The sequence below is a fragment of the Cnephaeus nilssonii genome, assembly GCF_951640355.1.
Source record: "Cnephaeus nilssonii genome assembly, chromosome: 19".
Taxonomy (NCBI): domain Eukaryota; kingdom Metazoa; phylum Chordata; class Mammalia; order Chiroptera; family Vespertilionidae; genus Cnephaeus; species Cnephaeus nilssonii.
The window spans coordinates 13,069,198-13,079,837 of record NC_137090.1 but is presented as its reverse complement, the minus strand read 5'-3'; the positions used below and the strand labels follow the sequence as shown (position 1 = coordinate 13,079,837).

General features: G+C 45.4%; 1 protein-coding gene across 2 annotated transcripts in view; it reads left to right on the top strand.

Annotated features, from left to right (window-relative positions):
- The first annotated feature begins 395 nt into the window (after positions 1-395).
- The window catches only part of RFFL (ring finger and FYVE like domain containing E3 ubiquitin protein ligase), a 68,500-nt gene continuing 58,255 nt past the window's right edge, over positions 396-10,640 (top strand). For both annotated transcript variants that reach the window (XM_079797484.1, XM_079797483.1), the window contains exon 1: positions 396-573. The gene's annotated coding sequence lies outside the window, so the exon portion shown is untranslated. The remainder of the gene's footprint in view (positions 574-10,640) is intronic.

Here is a 10,640-nt window from a genome sequence, read left to right as displayed (position 1 = left end):
CGAGGAACAAGGAGATAGGAAGGTGCGGCAACTTTCCAACTTTTATTATGCAACGAGTTCGAAGAGGTTAAGGGACTCGCCCACGGTCAGGTCACCAAGCTGGACAATGGCCCAGCTGAGACTCTGACCTGGACCCTCATCTCCTCCGGTGGAGAGCAGACGCCCTGACACCCGGGGACCCACGCCTTGCCCGGCTCGGGCTCCGGCAGCTGGGCTCCGCCAGGGGGCGCGCGCGCGCGCGGAGGCCGCGCTGTACCGGCGGCGCGCGCCCCTCTCTATGGTGCTCGGGCGCGGCGGAGCGGAGGCGCGCTCCCGAGAGGGGGCCTGTCCCGCCGGGGGCGGGGCCACGCGGGGGGGCGGGACCAGCCCGGCCGGCCGGCTGGGGATGGCTGGTGGGGGGGCCAACTTCCTGGGGCAGCCGGTGAGGATGTCGCGACTGCCCCCCGCTACCCCTCAGCCCCGGAGACGCGGCCGCGGCGGAGCCTGGAGCCCCCCAGCCTGAGGCGTCCGCCGCCCGAATCCGGGCCCCGCGCCTCCCCTCCCAGGTGCGGGCCGAGCCGGCGGCCGCGGCAGGTGAGGAGGAGGTGGCGGCGGCGCTGACCCGCGGGGCGCCCGGCCCGGGATGGGGTCCAAGGGGGAGGCTGGAGCGGGGTGCGCTGCTCGGCCGTGGGGGTCGCCTGGCTGTGTGGTCTGGGGCGCCTTCTCCGTGCCGGACGCGGCCTGGGGCTCTCCCCGCCCCGCACGGGATGGGGGAGCTCCTGCAGCGCTGGGGTCCCGTGCCGGGCAGCCCGCACCTGTCCTCTGACAGGTCCCCCCAAGAACGCATTTCCCCTGTGGGGGCACCGACGGGGGCCGGGGAACCTCAGCTCTCTCCGAACGCCGTGCAGACCGGCAGGTCGGGTGAGCGGGTGGCGGGGGGCAGAGACTGCTTTACGGCCGAGTAAACTGAGTCAGGACGGGGCGGCCTGCTCCCCGCTCCAGAGAGGTTAGCCTGTCCCCGCTTCTCCGTGGAGGAGGCCTGCGGGCTTCTCGGAAGGGGAGGGCGGCCGGAGTTGGAAGGCTCGGTGGAGAAGTTTGGGAATGGCCACGGCTCCTGGCTGGGGAGTTGTCCTGTGCTCGTTGGGGATGATGTGAGTGAGGTCGCCCGTGGCTCAGGCGGAGAGGGGCGCGGGGCCTGCCTGCGGCTCGCTGCCCGGGAGACATTTGACCAGGGATGGGGAGGTAGGGTAGACCCGGGAGCCCGAGCCGGGCAGGCATCTGTCTGTCTACTCAGAGCTTGGTTTCAGGCCGGCAGGAGATAAGAACAGCACATTTTCTCCTTTTTGTTGGCCTGTCATTCGTTCTAGGGGGAAAAAAAACACACACACACACAAAAAAACCCTGCTTGTGTAATCAAGGAAGAGTGTTCCACGCTCTCCCCGTCCACCCGGGGCAGGAGTATTGTTGGCTTGGAAATAGGGTTTTACCCAGCACTGGCACTTTGCACCCTGGCAGAAGGCCAGTGACGTGATGAACAAACATCCCAGGTGCATATGACCTTCTAAGAAGACAGTAAGGACCGAATTCCATCCCTTTTGCAAGTGGTTGGGAGGACGGAGGAGACTTCCGGTCACCCCTGTTGCTACAGCCCTTTGGAGGAGCTTGTGGTTTTCCCAGTGACAGTTCACGTTACTGAAATGTGGTCAAGGCTGTTCATTTTATTGAACCCATTTTTCTAGGAATAGGAGACGGGGGACGTGGTGCGGGGCTGAGTTTGTATACAGAGTTCTAGGGTGGGAGCTGGCAGGAATACTTCTGTTCAGGGGATTTCAGGTTGGACAACGTAACATCCTTTTTTCCTGATTGCATTCTCTTTCACATTCAAGGAAATAGATAATGGCGTGCGTTTCTGAAACTTTGTCAAATTTTCTAATAATTCCAGGCTTCAGAATACAATTCAAAAAATTACAGTTTATTTAGCGGCGTTAAGTTTGAAAATGTTTGAAAATTGTATGTAACAATTGCAAATTGACGTGGCAGAGCTTCCTAGTAACTTGACTGTGTTTGAAGAAAATTCCCGTGTAATCTAGGACACCCCCTTTTTAATGTCTATATCTAATTATGAAGACCAGTTCACTAAAAACTTTCATATTGATCAGGTAGACAGTTTACACTGACTGTTTACACTGGGATCAAGGGTTGCAAACTCTCTTAAGTTGACTCAATTTAACCAGTTGCTAAAATAATACACACAAAAAGAGAGAGCCCTTCTCAGAATGCTTAGGAATTAGTTTTCAAACTTTTTCCCAGCCCAAGCCCATTAACATAACTCTGCTTAGCACACCATCTAATAGGAATATCATTTTAAGAGCTTTAAAATAGCAGTGGAAAAGGCATTTTTCAGTTACCAGCATTTAAGAAGACAAAACAGCAACAATAACAAAAAAGGACAATTTCCCCCCTAATTACATGTTTATTGTGGAGTTTAATACAGCCACACCCATCTATGAGAGAGTGGTGCCTAGGACTTTTTGAAAGCACTTACATAAACCTGAGGTGTGTTAGGGGGACTCATTCCAACTCGACTTTTTTTTTTTTATCCTTATAATAGAACCTTTACTACTACTGCTATTTTTTTAAAAAAATATATATTTTTATTGATTTTAGAGAGGAAGGGAGAGGTGAGAGAAAGATATAAACATCAATGATGAGAATCATTAATCGGCTGCCTCCTGCACATTCCCTACTGGGGATCAAGCCCACAATCCATGTGCCCTGACCGGAATTGAATGGTGACCTCTTGGTTCATAGGTCGATGCTCAATCATTGAGTCATGCTGGCCGGGCTACTGCTAATATTTTGCTGGTAGATTAGAGACATCAAACTTGTGCTAGCCATAGTGCTTGTTTTGGGAGGAAAGATTTAAACTCTGCACCTTGGAATTTCAAAACCCCTGCAATACAGAGCGAAGATACAATTTAGAATTTAATGAAAATATATACTTTAAATGGCTGTTGTAGTCTCAAGGGGTGAGCTGCTTCATCATCATCATCATTATTATTTGGTTGTGGTTACTGATGATTATTTTTGTTTGGTTACTGCGTATTGGTAGTAGTTACTTGTGTTGATGTAAGAAAGAGTTTGGCAATTGTAAGGACAGTAGTTTTATATCCAAATGCACAGATTCCCATTTCTTCAATAGGAACATGGTCTGGTCACTTTCATGTTTTGACTTTGTTATTCATGGAGTTTTAAAATCCTAAAACCAGTTGGGCTCTTAATAGGAAATCCTATTATAGCTCACATGAAAGCCATCCCAAGTAGGTAGGAATCCTCAGCCTCATGTGTTCAAAGACATCAGTTCTCCAGGTTCCAGGTTTTATCAGTTGCCATGGTCAGGACAGTGGCTTTATATAATCCTCTAATGCCATTCTTAGCTTAAACGCATTGTCTTCTTTTCTCTTAGTTAAGACTGTCTAGATTGTTTCTCTGCTTTCTCTTATTCCGGTTGAACATTCCACATTTTTGATGCTGTTGGGCCCGTTAACATTCTAAATTGGAGCTAAGCAGTTGGTTAAGAGAGTTCTGTACGTTTTTAAACATTTTCCTTTTTCAAAGCAAGCACAAAATCTACATTTCCTCCAGGGAAAACCAGCTCTTTGAATCTCATGGAAAAACAAAAGTTGTCTTTTCCAGCTTTCCACCAATAGAAAATCTTCTCCTTTCTTTCTGGTTTTGCCAGTATGGTGATGAACTGGAGGCACTGGGAGAGCCTGCCGTCTCCTGAATCATCAAAAAAGGTCACATTGTATTCAGTGCAGCTTCAGCGTTTTTAGTTATGTTTTATTGCAAGGAATTTTCAAAAGCCAGTGCTCTTTGAAAGATTCGGTGGTACCTAGCCCTTTGCAGCTGAGTCACTGAGGGGTTCCTTAAAAATACAGGTTTTCTAGTCCCACCTCCTGGAAATTTTGATTGAGTAAGTAAGTGATCTACATTATAAAAACCTCTCTGGCATCTTCCCCAAAAGCTCTGCAGGTGATTCTGATTTGTAGCAGGTTTGGGAGCCACTGTTGTATTGTTTGAAATTCTTTATAAATTGGTAGTCCCTTTAAAAGCATCATGTTTTTCAGGATGTTTGATTTGCTAGAATAGCCCATTTCCTAGTCCTGACAGATAAAAAGGAGCTTTTATAACTTTTATGTAAATTGCTTTACTGAGAGGCCCTCTCTGCTGTATTATGTAGTGGGAGTCATGAGAGAGGGTTGGTGAAAGTGGCTTCCTTTATTTCCTGAGTTGACAAATGAATGATAATGTGGAAACAGCTGGAAGTCTGAAAACTAGTCAATCTGGTTATGGTCAGTGTTGGATAGGAGAGATGCCTGGGAATTCTCTGTATGTAGGGTTTTTAAATAAAGCCAACTTGCCAGATGTTTCACTTCTACATAGCTGAAGTGCTTATTGAAAATAATAAGATGCGTAATAGTCAGTAAAATGTAGTCACAAGTACTTTGCTGAGTTCATGGAAAGAAGAAAAATTATTGAAATACAGAACCATCTGAGTTAAAACAGAATTGGGGAACTAAATATGTTAGGGAATTAAACTTGGGAAAAGCTAAACAATGTAGGAAATAGACAATTGTGGTTTTGAATCCCAGCTCCTCCATCTCCTGGCTAAGCTCCTTTAGACATGTTATTTAACCTCGGTAAGCTTCATTTTCTCTTCACCTGTAAGGTGAAAAAAAAATGCCTGATAGGATTGTTATGTGGATTAAAAGAGATAAATATTTTCTGTGTACCTTGTAGGCAAGTCAGTGAATGTTCTTTTCTCCTACTTTCTCATAAGATTTTTATTCTGTAGGCTTAAGATGTCTTGCTAAATCTAGCCTTCTGTATATCTCTAGAAATATCTACTCAGTCAGCTTTTTTGTTTTTAATTTAAAAAACTTTTTCAATTACAGTTTACATTCAATATTATTTTGTATTAGTTTCAGGCGTACTCCATAGTGTTTAGACAGTCATATACTTTACAGAGCGTTCCCCCCTCTCCCCCGATATTTCCAGTACCCACCTGGCTCCATACGTAGTTATTACAATACTGGTGGAGGCCTGGTGCACAAATTTGTGCATAGGTGGGTGGGGGGACCAGGATGCAATTGGCCCTCTGGGCAGGTGGTGGGATGCCCTTGTCCTCCTGGATTCCGGATCCATCCCACTGACATTCGTGCTGGTTGTCGGGAGCCACCTGGTGGCCACTTTTATATTGTTTCTTTCTTACGGAGCGTCTAGGGAGGGGAAGTGGCGCTGTTGGGATCATGTCAGTGGTGCTGGTCCGACGGTGCCTGGCCCATTCTCCGGAGATTGGACCTGCAGGACTACTGAAGGAGTGAGTGGCTGCCGCTGGGCTGGTGGGCTGCCGGGATGGGTCGGTCAGCTGAGTGGTGCTCTGGATGTGGGAGTGCACTGACCACCAGGGGGCAGCTCCTGCGTTGAGTGTCTGCCCCCTGGTGGTCAGTGCTTGTCATAGGTTGTTCAGTCGTGTAGTCCCTTAGGCTTTTATGTATATAGATATAGATTATTAACTGTATCCCCTATGCTGTGCTTGATACCCCATGACTATTTTGTAACTACCAATTTGTACTTCTGAATCCCTTCACCTTTTTGTTTTATATACTCACCAAAGACATGTCCATTGATTTTTGGAGAGAAGGGGAGAGAGAGAGAGAGAGAGAGAGAGAGAGAGAGAGAGAGAGAGAGAGAGAGAGATGTTTGAGAGAGAGAGAGAGAGACATTGATTGGTTGCCTCCCAACAGGTGGGAGGCTGGGATCAAACCTGAGACCTTTCACAGTGTACAGGATGATCTCCAACCAACTGAGCCACACCGGCCTGGGCTTCACCTTTTTCACCCAGTCCTTCAACCCCCCTCCCCTCTGACAACCATCTGTCTGTTCTCCATATCTGAGCCTGTTTCAGTTTTGTGTATTTTGTTCTTTAGATCCAACATACAAGTGAAATCATATGGTATTAGTGGTATTTGTCTTTCATTTGGCTTTTTTAGAAGATGTATGAAAGAATGAGGAATAAAGTTAAATGTTAGGGTCGCTGAAGGAGGAACACACGAGGCTAGAGGGGTGAGGGATGACGAATTTATTAGGTCATCTGGAAACCCAGATGGGCTGAGCCCCAAAATGGGGCCAGCTCCCAAAGACTGAGAGTCAGATGTTTTTAAAGGACTAGGCGGGCTTTTTCTGGGTGGAGAATTCTCTGTGCAGGGCCGGATTCTGCCGGATTCTGGGGAACTCCAGAGGGGAGAGATAATGGTCTTAGCAGGTGGAATGTGATCTAAGCAAGTGGAATGTCCATTGTGAAGTGGCCTAAAGGTCAGATCCCAGGGGAGGGGTATCGATTCAATTATTTGATCAGACCTAACATTAAGAACTAGAGATTATGGGTAAGAATTTTTTTAGGTGTGGAATGTAGGCTTATATCCAGAGTTATTGTCTGCAGGAATAACTTAACACTATCCACATTCTGCCTTATGGTGTCTGGGTGGTAGCCCAGGAGCTCAGTTTAGGCCAGGAGGCTTTGAGGGTGTCCCCATTAGGTAGCACCTGACATCCATTTCTTTCTTCATCTCCCCTTTTTTCCCTTTTGGTCTCTTTTGCTTCTTTTTCCCTCTCTCCTTCTTTCCCTCTTTCAAATTGGCCTTCCATTATTGAAGGCAGGCCCCTGGAACTCCAGGCTAAGAGGTTGCTGGTTGCTAACACCTGTCTCCCAGCTAAATGAATAGGCTCTTTTGTGGGCAGAATGTTAAAAAAGCTGATTAGTACAATACTGGTTTAAAGGACCTATTAAGGATACGGCATATGTAAATCACAGAGTGACTTAAAGCCCATTCAAAGACTTGTTTCTTACACTATACATTTTTTATATTGAATTATGATATTGGTTGAATTTTTACATCCCAACCATGAATTTTATTGCCCAAACAGACTAATTTCTGTCGTATTGACTGGGAATCATTTATATTCTAAAGAAGTTCTGCCCTTAAGGGCCTTTGTTGTATTCCATAAATGTCTAACGAGTGTGTAATACAATTAAAGTTTTGTTCACTGCGCTGCTGACATAATTAGTTTAATTTCTGCTCCTTATATATTTTTGTTGGCAGCTGGGAAATTAAAATACTAGACGTTGCATAAAACTGCTTTTTTTGAGGGTGATTTTACTGTCGAATGTATGTAGGCCCCAGGGTACATTTTTAAAGATGTTTTATTCAACTTTACTGTAATAGTCTCTTTCTCTATATAGAATTAATGTATTAAGACACATAATTGGCTATTTAAGCATTCAAAAGAGACAGTATTTGGCTTTTACCCTGTGATTATATTTTCTACAGCTCTTGAGGAAATGTATGTAATTTTTGGGAACCCCTAAGTATATTACAGTTACTTGAGCATGTGAACTTTTGCAAAGACTAGAGAATGGAGTGGTTTTCTCAGATAAGGTGTATTATTTAATTCCCTCCCCAAATCACTGCTCTCTTCTTTTTAGATCATAGTGTTTGCAGACCTGATAGGAAAGTGGGAAGGCTGTGATGCCTGGCAAATCCACTTCACAATTTTTCTCTGATACATTTCACAGAATCATAGGCTCTAGTCTTCAGGAACAGAAGTTGTTCTCAAGGAGACTTTACATTTAATAACTCTAATCCACACTTAATTCCCTACAGGATTTTGGAGAGATTCTCACCAGGCTGTTGATTTCGTGGAGTTAGGACCTACACAGGTTTTTATCTGTTGAGGCTGCTAACCTTTTTCCCCCTGTTAATGGAAAGTGACCTTGGTCTGGTAATTTCTCCTTGTCCTACAAAAAGAAACAGTGAAACCTTGCTCTCTCAGTGGCTACAACTCGTGTGCTGAATTTGAACTTAATTTTTCATTCAGCAAGAGTTAATTGACTTTTAAAATTTGCTCCTTTCCAGTGCTACGGGTTCGCCTACATCTCCTAGTTTAAGATGCACGTGCCTTTTCTAGAATTGCATATAAAAATGTGGTTTCATTATCGCTTGCCTGTGGAGTGGTCAGGGCGCCCTGGGACAACTCTTTGTTTCCACCAGGCCAGTCCTAAGAGTAGGGGCAGCCCATCCCCATTGGAACTGTTTGGAGCCAGAATGATTTGCTGAAACCCTTTAACTGCCTTGATCCTCTTCAAAGAAATGCTGCCTAGTCATCCTGAAATTTATAGGAAGTTTGGCCAAGTGGAGGCTCTGCTAGCCTCTGAGTAGTTAAATGTAATTCGTTAGTAATCAGCACCATTGTTTATTTGTAACTGCTGGATTATGTTAACTGGAAAAAAAAGAAAAGGAAAAAAAGGCTTTCCTTAAGTAAATGGACTGCCCTCACCCAACCATCTTCCTGCTTGTTTCACTCTTCATTTGCTTTGGAAAATCTTTCCAGTCTTAGTCCTGATCCCACAGACTTATGGCACATGGAATCAATATTTTTTTATCCTAAATTATAGAGGAAATTGTGTGGTCCCTCCAGCATTTTCTTCAAATCTAACCTTTTTTAAAATTTTTAAAATTATTTTCATAATGATTAAGATGTCTGCTTGAGAAATAACCAAGCCTCCTCTGTTGACTCCCAACCTTTTCCCAGGTCTTGAGTGAATGGGCCGATAGCCAATTAATTATACCCTTCATGACCAGGCTAAGTTATTATTTTACATGGCATGGAAGAAGATTCACTAGAGCATAAGCCTTTATTTGAAAATGCTGGACAAAAGGAGCATTCTAATTTGAAGAACGAGGGCAGAATGTTTTCTAGGGCTTTAGCAGGAGTGGGTCTACTGAAGTTCAGCTAGTTTGAGAAATCCTTAGAAAAGGATGGTTCTGGAAGAGGGAGGAATTGTTTTTGCAGATTAGCAATCATTGTTTGGGTAATTTGGATTTTATGAAGATGGAGAGGAACAGGGGCTAAGATTTTATGCAAGGGGCACAGGGTGGGAAGGAATAACCAAGGGACTAGGACTTGACCAGTCCACAGTGGAAAATTCTACCTTTTGAGCATGACTAGATTCAGGTACCATTTGTGGTCATTTTGAAACCGGACAACAAATGGGTCCGGGCTGCCTGTCACTACTTGAGCCTATTAAGCAGAGAAAGGGTTGAATCATGTATGAGCATTTATTCCAGTAATGCGGGTAGGATGGGAAAGCATCAGGTCATCCACGAAAATCTGCTCTGCGCCCCTCCATAAACCAGCTGCTTAGATGGGATCGGAGGACAAATATTACATGGAGAAGTAGGCAGAGGAATAAGAAGGGGTATAATGGTTACAGATTACAGGCATTGTGGGCTGGGGGGTTGCAAAGGGCTGGGGCCTCTGGTGTCCACAACAAGGTTGTTCATCTCTCCTCTCAGATGAGGAGAATGGGCCGCATCCAGGTCTGGGGGCATACAACTCTCAGCCAGGTTAGAATGTGCTTTCTTTCATCAGAATAAAACAATCACGGTTAACGGAGCATGATTAATATTTTTTATAACTGTAGCTATTCTCCACTCTCCTATTTTTCCCTCCTGCCCCTAACAATTTTACCATATATTGATGGAAGAGTTTGCATAATCATTCTGTGTCAAAGCTGAAGTTTACTTTAGCCAGTGTTTGCTACAGAGCTGGTGGGGAGGGGCGTGCCATGATATTTCCAGAGAACTTGTCAAACAGGCACTCCACCTTCCTTCACCATATGGTTGGACCCAGCGCTTCAGGTGACGCTGAATCATCATGCCAGCGCCCATTGATCTAGTTCTGTGTTTCCCAGAGCAGTAGTAGTAAAGGTTCTATTATAAGGATAAAAAAAAAACGTCGAGCTGGAATGAGTCCCCCTAACACACCTGCTGCAGGCTCGCACCCAGTCAGTCTCAATTGGGAGAGGCTCGTGCTGCCGCAATGGTGCTCGCCAGCTATGAGCCCTGTGTCTGGGGCCCGTTGGTCAGCTGAGTGGTGCTCCTGCTGTGGGAGCGCACTGACCACCAAGGGGCAGCTCCTGCATTGAGCGTCTGCCCCTGGTGGTCAGTGCGTCATAGTGACCGGTCGTTTGGTCACTTAGGCTTTTATATATATAGATTATGAATAAGCATTATTTGTGTGGCTACTATGTCAAAATGAGTGTTGATTTGCAACAGGGGAGAAAATATCTTCATGCATGTTTTATGTTCTGGTTTAATTGCTTAGTTGGATGAAATGTCAAACTTGATAGATTATTGGAGCTATTATTTTGGTGGTTAAACAATAATGAAACTGTTTGAATGTTTGCAAGGACACTGCTCCCTGTGTCTGAACTTTGTGCTGGAGAAAGTTTCAATTGTTCAGAAGCAATTGAAAATTGCTAGTTAGAAAATGCAGCGCTGTGGCTCGTAGCACAGCTGTCTAAATTACTAGCTAACTATATTGGGGCCTTTGGACAAGCATCCTGTATAATAAAAGGCTAATATGCAAATTGTCCTCAGAGAGTTTGACCAACCGGGAGTTCAACTGCTCACTATGACATGCATGGATCACCAGGGGGCAGCGCAGAATGAAGGAAGGCCCCAGCCGGCAGCCGGAAGGTCCCGATCAGCCCTGATTGCCGGCCAGGGCTAGGGACTCTACCCATGCATGAATTT